We start from the raw sequence: 10,172 nt of genomic DNA on the forward strand, positions 1-10,172 counted from the left end.
ATATTATTTATATTTCTCTTAAATATTAATTGTGTGCATACCATCATAAAATTAAGATGTTATTTTTACTACAACGTACGTATTGTGTCGGAAAAAGTGTAGTTTGGGGGTCGGCCCAATCTCTATTTCAATTAATCCCATATGTTCTGTTATTTCGTTTACGCGTTTCTCGTTTGACGCGGACCTCCACGGGTTCAATTTACTGCGTAAATGCAGACTATACTACTGTACAGAGATAGTGAAGAAAATAGATTACAGGAGATAGTAGTGACTAGTAACTACATCAGTAGACAAATAAACAAGCTAAAGACTAATAAGTCACCAGGTCCCTTGAGATATTTGCCAGAGTATTAAAGGAATGTAAGGAAGAACTTAGTATGCCCTTAGCAAAATTGTTTAAATTTCATTAAAAATGGGTGTAATGCCAGAAATCTGGAGGATAGCAAATGTGATACCAACTTTCAAGAAGGAAGATATATCACTATCCTCTAACTACTGTCCAATCAGTTTAACCTCAATTGTAGGCAAATTGCTGGGAGCAATCATTACAAACTATTCAAAATCACCTGGAGATGCACAAGTTGATCAATGATTCCCAACATGGCTTCACAAGTGGGCGTTCATGTCTGACAAATCTATAAATATTCTTTTCAACTGTTTTCGAATCAGCGGACGACGGACATGATTATGAAATGGTATACCTCTCCTTTAGCAAAGCCTTCAACAGAGTTCTCCACGAAAGACTAATATGAAAAGTGGAGGCTCATGGAATTGGAGGAGATATTCTAAAATGGATTAGGACTTGGTTACAGGACAGGAAACAGCGAGTAAGCATTAACGGCATAGACAGCAACATAAATAAATTTGCTGGTGACACTAAAATAGGGCGTGCAATTAAATTTGACGAGGACTCTGCAAAGCTACAGGAAGATCTAAAAAAAAATTTCACATAGACTGAAAAATGGCAGATAAATTTAAATGTGGAGAAAATGTAAAGTACTTAGTCTAGGTCCGGAGATGAAAATAGAGAAACCAGATGAAAAATGTTGCTATAGGCAAGTCCGACTGAGAAATATTTAAGAGTTATGATAAGTAGGAATCTTAAGCCAAGTCAACAATGTGTATTTGCTTGAAACATGGCTAACAAAGTACTTGGGTTCATACAAAGGAGTGTTAGTTACAAGACTAACGAGGTCATCCTAAAACTATATTGTGGGCTTGTGAGACCTCACTCGGATTACACGGTTCAGATTTGGTCACCATACTACAGAATGGATATGAATCCCTAGAAAGCATTTAGAGGAGAAAGACAAGACTAATCCCGGGAATTAGGAACCTAGAGTACAGAGACAGGTTAAAGCATCTTAATTTGTACTTCTTCGAGAGACGTAGAGTGAGAGACGATATGATCAAAGTGTATAAATGGAAGTCAGGAAAAAAAGGTGATATAACAAAGGTACTCAAACTATCCAACCAGGAATGAACTCGTTGTAATGATTTTAAATTAGACAAATTTAGATTTAGACGTGAGATAGGTAAACTCTGGTTTGGAAATATAGTGGATGAGTGGAACAAGTTACCAAACTTCACCATTAACTCGAACATGCTAGGTAGCTTCAAATATAGGCTGGACAGATATATGAGCAATAGGGGTTGGGTGTAACAGGACTGCCTAGTATGGGCCAATAGGCTCCTGCAGTTTCCTTCATTCTTATGTTCTTATGTTGGGGTACCATGCAATCCATGAGTAATTCCTGTCTCCAAGCCCTGACACAGTTTTACTCAAGTTGGCTCTATAGTATTTAGACATATTCTTATGAAGTATCACTGAAAAATGTAGAATTTGAATGATGAGTAACTGCTCCAGGCAGATCCTTCAAGAGAATGACTTCCTGTGCCGGTGTGCAGCTTCTCATTTACTGATAAAGCTGATGTCTCCTACTCACAAGTGATGAGTGATATTCTCTAATTGAGCTGCTGAAGGCAAGTTAGGTATAAAGGCATACTTACAACATCTCTCTTAAGAGATGCTATTGCTCATTATTTTATACTTTTGATGAAACTTGGACTGTGAAAACTGATATTAAAAGTTCACTGATCTGCATAGATCAAATTCATCAGTGGATTATCTTTGTGTCAGACAACCGATTACTGTTTTTTGCCTGCCAAAACTCAGAGTATTACCTGTGATAGTTTGGAATAACTAATGTAGCTTTATGAACACAGTTTCAGCCCCTCAAGACTATTGCACTATACTGTAATACCCAAATATTTCATGTAACAAACTTTGTGCCACAAGGTGAAACAGAGTTATAACCAAATACAGTATGATAGAATGTAAAATAACTTTTACTCTTATCAGCAAATCCAACAAGGATCCAAGAAGTTGTGTTAAGATTAACTAGTGACTTGGAAGCAATAGCATAAGAAATGAGCCCATGCAATTAATAAGTATTGAAACAAAGCAAACCTTCTGGGAGTTGATAAATCCTAAACTGTACCCTTACTAACACTGATACAACCAGACTTACTGGGTAGTATATTGTCTACAAGTATATTGAGTTCTACCACTCGACATGGCACCACTCCAGCCCTCTGCCATTACCACCTCTAGGGCTACAAACAGGTACTTACCAATTCTGGTCAACTTGTGTTTATATATATATGCAGTAAATTTTTGTTTACATGACATAAAAACCAAGTAACAAAATGCAAGTATAATTTATTTAAAAAAATGCAAAACATGTCATCTCAAAGGAATTCCATTGCTAAACTAATTAATATGGAATGTTATAGCACTGTCCTGATTCTTCAAAACAAAGAAACTAAACTAAAAAGCAATTTATATTTCCAAGGAAACACTTGTATTAAGTCAAAGCTGCTACCCTTAACTTAAGCATTCTGACACACAAATAGGTAAAATTCATACAATGCATTAGTATGTTGACCTTGAAAGAAACTAACTTATTTCTTAATACTACAGATATTATGAAAATGTGTATTTGTCAGATTAAAATCCGTATCACAGATCAAAATAACATTTCATACATAAAAATATTTTATTGCACAACTCTGGCAGCACATCCAATTACCTAGTGTACAGTATGGTAATTTAAACCAATAAAATGTGTACATAATGTTGAGTACAGTACTATAAAATGTTGTAATTTGTTTCATATGGCTGCACAGGCAATGGATCTCAGTTACAGTAAACCCCTGATAACTCATAAAAAAAATATATATATATATATATATATATATATATATATATATATATATATATATATATATATATATATATATATATATATATATATATATATATATATATATATATATATATATTTTTTTTACAAAATAAATGTTTCTTGCATAACACAATATTCCTAGATATGATGACGCAATCTCAGATTGGCATAACACATGCAATCTTAAGCTTAGGTCTCGCTCTTGAGTGAGCCTACCCACCCAGCATCTCTTGTTAGCTCACCATGTTTATCAATTGTCTGTGAACGTTTGAGAAAAAACCTAAAACAAAATCATTGTAATACTATAATGTGGCTTAGAAATAATGAAAATATGCCGTAACATAAAACTATAATACATAAAAAAAAAAAAATGAAGAGCATGGCTATGTAAGTTTGGGAAGTGAAAGTTTGTGTTTAGAGACAGTGAGCTCCAGGTGTAACCGTATCCCTCCCTTCTCCGATGTGAGTCAGCTTGGATGGTTGAGCAGCTGAACTGTATCAGGTTGCCCAAGGGAGTTATTCTTTGCACATAAAATAATATACAGTATACTGAAACAGTAAATGTGAGAAATAAATAAAAATAATAATAATAAATAAAATAAAAATATTGCATTGCCATTTGGCAATCATTTCACTACACATGGGACACTAAACAGTGAACAGCTGAAAGATCCCCCATGCCAATCTCCCTCTCTCACTGTGTGTGATAACTCCAGCACACGTAAGAAATGTTTATTCCCTTATGTTTTTTACCTTATAATAAACATTTGATATTTTTTTTTATACATTCTATATGAAAGACTGTGTGTGCATGTAACAGAGATGAAAAAACAATTACGAATGTCTAACGGAAATTATGAGTTGAAAAATAACTGCTCTGAGTACTGTCTGGGATCCTTCTCTCTCTCTCACACTGGTTCAGTGAACACCTCACAAGCATTCCCTGGTAAAGTTGGTCCTATAAGTGTTTACAATACAGAAATGTAATGTAGTGCAGTGAGCAGTAGCACCCCATCACCTCTGACACCAAACTTGAATTATCCTCATCCTTCTCCTGCAGTGCTGATAAGAGTTAATTTTTGTGAAAGTTTTCTGATTATGGAAGGTCATTGGGGCCAAAACGTTGGGTATTGGGGGGTGGAATGAAAGACCAGGAGGTAAGTGCCACGATAACTTGGAATGGTTAGAGCCCCATATATTCTGAATTATCAAGGGTGTACAGTACTGTATTGGAACACATACTGTATAGTACCTGAGATCCATCATCTTCATGTCCACATGATACAGGGAATATAACAACTACCACCACCCTGTGAAATACTGGTGTGAGTCAATTGCTAGAAAAGGAAGGGAGTGGCAGCAGTTCATAATTCAAGAATTACCTAATATCCTTCTGAAGTAATTATAGTAACATTAAAACATTTCCTTACCAGCTGCCATAACCACCACTTTATGTTGGAGTTTATCTGGCCTAATCTTTAAAAATGAATGAATCTAAGTAGCTTTGTAATACCTGAACTACAAGAGCAAGAGACAAATATATCCTACTGTATCAGCAACAAAAATTTATCATCAAGGTTTACAACAAAAAAATAAGCTTTAATTAGCTTGTTTTCTATTTTCTGCACTACTGTATATAACAGTTGAGCCATATCATATATCTGAAGTAAAAGGGTCTTCATTACTTTTCAAAATATACTAGTTAATGGTTATCTTTAAAGGTCCTAATATTGGGCTCAAAACACCAAAGCTTAATTCTATAAAAATGTCTCGCAACTCTATATGTTGGTTTAAATGTGACAGTCCATATACAGACACCTTCTGTTTCCACTACTACAAATCAAAAAGAGCTGTACAGGTACAGTGCTGTATTTCATATATAATGTAATTCCAATGGATCTTCAAACTGAGTACAATACCTAGAACTGTACTGTACTTCTAAAATCTTAAGATGTATTTATATTTACTGGAAGGGGCATCTCTAAAATATTTAATAATTATAATGCAAAAAGAGAGGTCCAGAAAATTTATAATAGGATTGATTGTTTGTGAAAAATAAATACTGTTTCACAAGTAACTTGAGTTGTCCAATGGTATACACCCACAATTTACATTGTGTGCAACAAATGAGTATTGTACAGTATTGTTTCGTTTTTTTCCATAGATCTCATTGACAATTACAAGACATATTGTTAACACCAGTCTAAGTCATGTGATCCTGTAATTCTATCTTTTTTGGACACAAAGTTAGAGACTACTTTCTGTTTTCCTTACTTGAACATGTTAAAGCATTAGCTTTATATTTCTATCCAGGAAATGACATTTTCAAAGGTAAGAGCAGATGCTCTGTAGTAAAATGCCATTAAGCTGAGTGATATCACGTATATGACAGCTCTCCCTTCTTTTTTTTCTTTTTTTAACAAATGACTGCCAATATATAGCTGATCATATGCCCTGAAGAGGCTTGAGGGAAGTGCTGTCAACACTTGCTGGTAGAGAATCCTATAAAAAATGATGTTACAAACTTACAGACAAGTGTTCGGAAATCGAACCAGATAAAAATTGTAGTATAATTTTATGTCCTGGGATATTTACAAATGTCAACATAAGAGTCACAATAATTCTGGGGACCACTGTACCATATATTCTTAAACTGCTTTATGTGTTCATATACTAAAATAAGTTCCAGATAAAAAATTTACTGAAACAAAATTAAAAACTGGGATGTACTCTTATACCATCTTGAACAGACAGAGTACTGTACTGTAAAGTGAGGAGACTTCCCACAGAGTCTACTACACAACACAACAAAGAATATACTGTATTGTTTAATTATCAATCAGCACTGGGTAATTATACAACAGCACTTGGTTTCCTATTTCACATTCCACTATCAATTTTACTAGTACATCTTATTTTTCTATTCTTAAGTTTTTGTTTTTCACAGGTACAGTAACTCCCAATTTCCACTGTATTAAGCAGTTGAGATTCAGTTCACATAAAAAAATTTTTGGTAATAATTTTTCTCTTAAGCTTAAAGAAATTTACCTCCAATAACTGAGGGATCACTGAAATGTGGGTTACACAACTATAGACACCAAGACTGCATACAATCAACGAAAGAGTATACAGAATATACCTGATAATTAATGCATATGACTAAAGTGTAGAATAAAAATTCAACTTTGTGCTACATACAATAGTCATATGTAAAGGGAAATTCAAAGATAATTTGGCACACATACATTTATGTCTTTAGCTACCCAAACTCAACACGTTAAACAATATAAAAATTATCAGCCAATATGAGACACTCTAATTTCCTTTATTATCTTTGTATTTTTTCATCAATTAATGGCTTTAGTACTTATTCAAATTATGGTGTATAAGAATTTTTTGGCAAGTAATGTATTAACAAAATAGAGTACATGTACAGTATGTACAGTATTTGTATTAATTATATACATGTATTACTATACAGTACAGTACTTTTAAATTTGACATTTACAGAGATACATTCTCATCTTGTCCAGATCTACATGACAACCATTGTGTTCACCCCTTCTCTTTACATACATCTCATCGTCTCTTTTTCTTGTCTTGTTTACGACGATGATGTTGACTATGACCTCGGTGAGGTGGAGATGTGTGGGGAGAGCCATGTTCAGAACCATCGTCATCACTTGAATCTCCATCCTGTTAAATAATAATATACCAAAATATTAACATTCTCAACTAAATATGCTACAGGAATACTTAGTAACTACTGTACAGTAATCCTCCCAAGATTGAAAATAAACACAGTAAATTCATACTACACTAAACCCTCTTTTAACTGACCTATATGGGGGTAGGGTGGGTCGGAAAAGCAGATAAGTTGGATAATCGAAGTACAGCATGCCCTTCAAATTCGCAGGGGTTAGGTTCTCAAAATGGTCGCGAAACGCCAAATCCGCGAATAACATTTGATGACTGGGTTGAGGGGGTTACATTTTTACGTGTGTACAAAGAAATGTACAGTATACTGTATTATTCCCTTTATGTGTTTGCCCTTAGGACAATTATTTCTTTTACCTGTATTGTATACACAGTAAGTCCTTGCTTAACGTCAGGGTTACGTTCCTAAAAATGCGACGTTATATGAAACAACGTTAAGAGGATCAATTTTCCCCATAAGAAATAGATAAAATACGTGAGTTACGTTCCTGAGCCTCCCTTTGCCCCTTGAAATATATTACATATACAGAAAATCATTGACGTTTCTATAGAAAATAGTGCATACATATACAACTACGTACAGTACTAAGTTTATTTTGATTCTCACCAATGGGTGGAGGCGGTAGAGCGAGTGTGTGGTGGGTAGTGAAGAGGAGGCGGATGGCAGGAGGGGAGGAGTATGGTGGGAGCAGAGGAGGAAGGTGGGAGCAGAGGAGGAAGGTGGGAGTGGAGGAGGGCGAGAGCGGAGGAGGGTGGTGAGTCACTGAGACTCTACACCAAGCCGAGAGAGGGTGATGGGCTGTAGAAAGTAGTCTGCGACGACGCAAAACGACGTAGTATCGGATCACCGGGACATTGAACGAATCTTTGGTCTCTAAAGTTTAGCTACGTAGTAGCAAAACAACGTTAAGCAGGGCGACGTGAAACGCGGACTTACTGTATGTGTTTTTTAATATATATATATATATATATATATATATATATATATATATATATATATATATATATATATATATATATATATATATATATATATATATATACATACATACATACATACATATACATATATATATACATACATACATATATATATATATATATATATATATATATATATATATATATATATATATATATATATATATATATATATATATATATATATATATATATGCTATAACGAATCTAATGGGTTCTAGAACCTCGTTCATTATAGCATTTGTTCATTATAGGGTTAATCCATTCCAGGCCCCCAAATACAACCACTTAACAATAAAAAATTTCTGTGGAAATTGTAAAAAATACGGTACTTTATCTTACGTTAGTGTTGTTCAGCATGCAGGACAGGAGGCAGAGGAGGAGGAGGTTATGGAGAAGAGGTGGAGGGAGAGGAGTCATCCTTCCTAGCCCTCTTTGGTGACTGTCTTACAGGCACTTTGTCTGTAGGATCTTTGGTAACTTTTTTAAAGAAGGAATCCAGGGTTGACGGCTTCAACCTTGATTTCTGGACCTTCCAAAAGTGGCACAACACAGTGTCATTAAAATTACTGAGGCCCTTTTCCACAGAAGCAACATCAGGATGATAATTCTCCACAATTTTACCCACTTTGTTCTAGCTGGAGAACAATTCCGTGAGAACTTTGGCAGAAATGATGTGGCTTTCCTTCTTGTCCTCATCCTCCCCAGACTCCTCAGAAGCTAAGCTGGCTGAAAGGCTCCTAGTATACCAGCTCCAAGTTATTATCTTTTATTTTTCCAATGTGGGTTTTTACTTCATCTATAAATGTAACCGCTAAACTTTTGGATTATCATCTACATATTATCAGCTCACCTTGCAATTTTCATTTAGTGTTGCATTTATTTATTTCTGCAGTATTTACTTTATTACTGTGTGTGTACATTTAACACTCTTTCTGACAAGCGTAAATCGGGCTGTGAATCACTTCTCAATTATTATTTGGTGCCATAGTCACAAAAAATTGGTAAACTTAATTTAATCTGAGTTGTGTTGTGTTAGGTTAGGTTAGGTTAGGTTAGGTTAGGTACATGCACTCGATCTATTAACTCAGATTAAATTAAGTTTACCAATTTTTTGTGAGTTCGTGACACCAAATACTAGTCGAGGTTAGGTTAGGTTAGGTACATGCACTCGATCTATTAACTCAGATTAAATTAAGTTTACCAATTTTTTGTGAGTTCGTGACACCAAATACCAGTCGAGAAATGATTGGCAGTCCGATTTATTCATGTAGGACCATTATTTGACCTCATTGCGACTACATTTGGGTACATTTGGGTAATTCCTCGCTCCCTCGGTACATGCACGCGATCTATTAACTCAGATTAAATTACGTTTTCCATTTTTTTTTTACCTTGTGACACCAAATACCAGTCGAGAAATGATTGGCAGTCCGATTTATTCATGCAGGACCATTATTTGACTTCATTGCGACTACATTTGGGTAATTAGTCGGACCCAACAGAACGGACTTACTATGATATGGTGAAATTTGAGGCATTTTCTGGACATAAGATGATACGGCCACATCGAAACTATGCAGCCCTGGTGGGTTAGTCCTATATATTAACCAAATGAACATTTTCATTTTTAACATTGTTAATTTGCACAAAAATGGAGGTCAAATTTGAGTAAAACACACCCAAAATACACACAAAAAACCTAATCTCATACCAAAGGAACCAACCAACCTAAACTACAAGGAGGAGGAAAAGAAACAAGTGACTCTAAGTGGAGTATAACCTCAGGTAAACATGGAGGGACCAATATTAACCTATGTGTCTACCATACACGACTAGTGGAATAACTGTCGTGTTGGAGATAATTGTATACATGTAAAATATTGATTACAACAACTCTTACCCGCTTGTCATCCCTACTGGGAACAAACATTACTGCTCCAATGCACACTAGTTGAAAAATGGCCCCCAGAAACAACCCATACTTCAATACTTCATCAAATATATCAGTTTCTGTGAGGGAGGGATCAATCGCCATCTTGTTGTTGACAAACACGCCGACTAACACACCTCTGCAGGGGAATATTGAAGTATTGGTTTCAATTTCCCTCGTATTTTTGGTTGAAACCTTATAAATAATAATTTACTTATATCATGTTATAAATTAAGTATATATCATTAATTAAGATATAATTTTTATGTGCTGCAGAGGGCAATGACTGAATC

This window comes from Homarus americanus, unplaced genomic scaffold (assembly GCF_018991925.1).
Source record: "Homarus americanus isolate GMGI-L3 unplaced genomic scaffold, GMGI_Hamer_2.0 scaffold48406, whole genome shotgun sequence".
Taxonomy (NCBI): Eukaryota; Metazoa; Arthropoda; class Malacostraca; order Decapoda; family Nephropidae; genus Homarus; species Homarus americanus.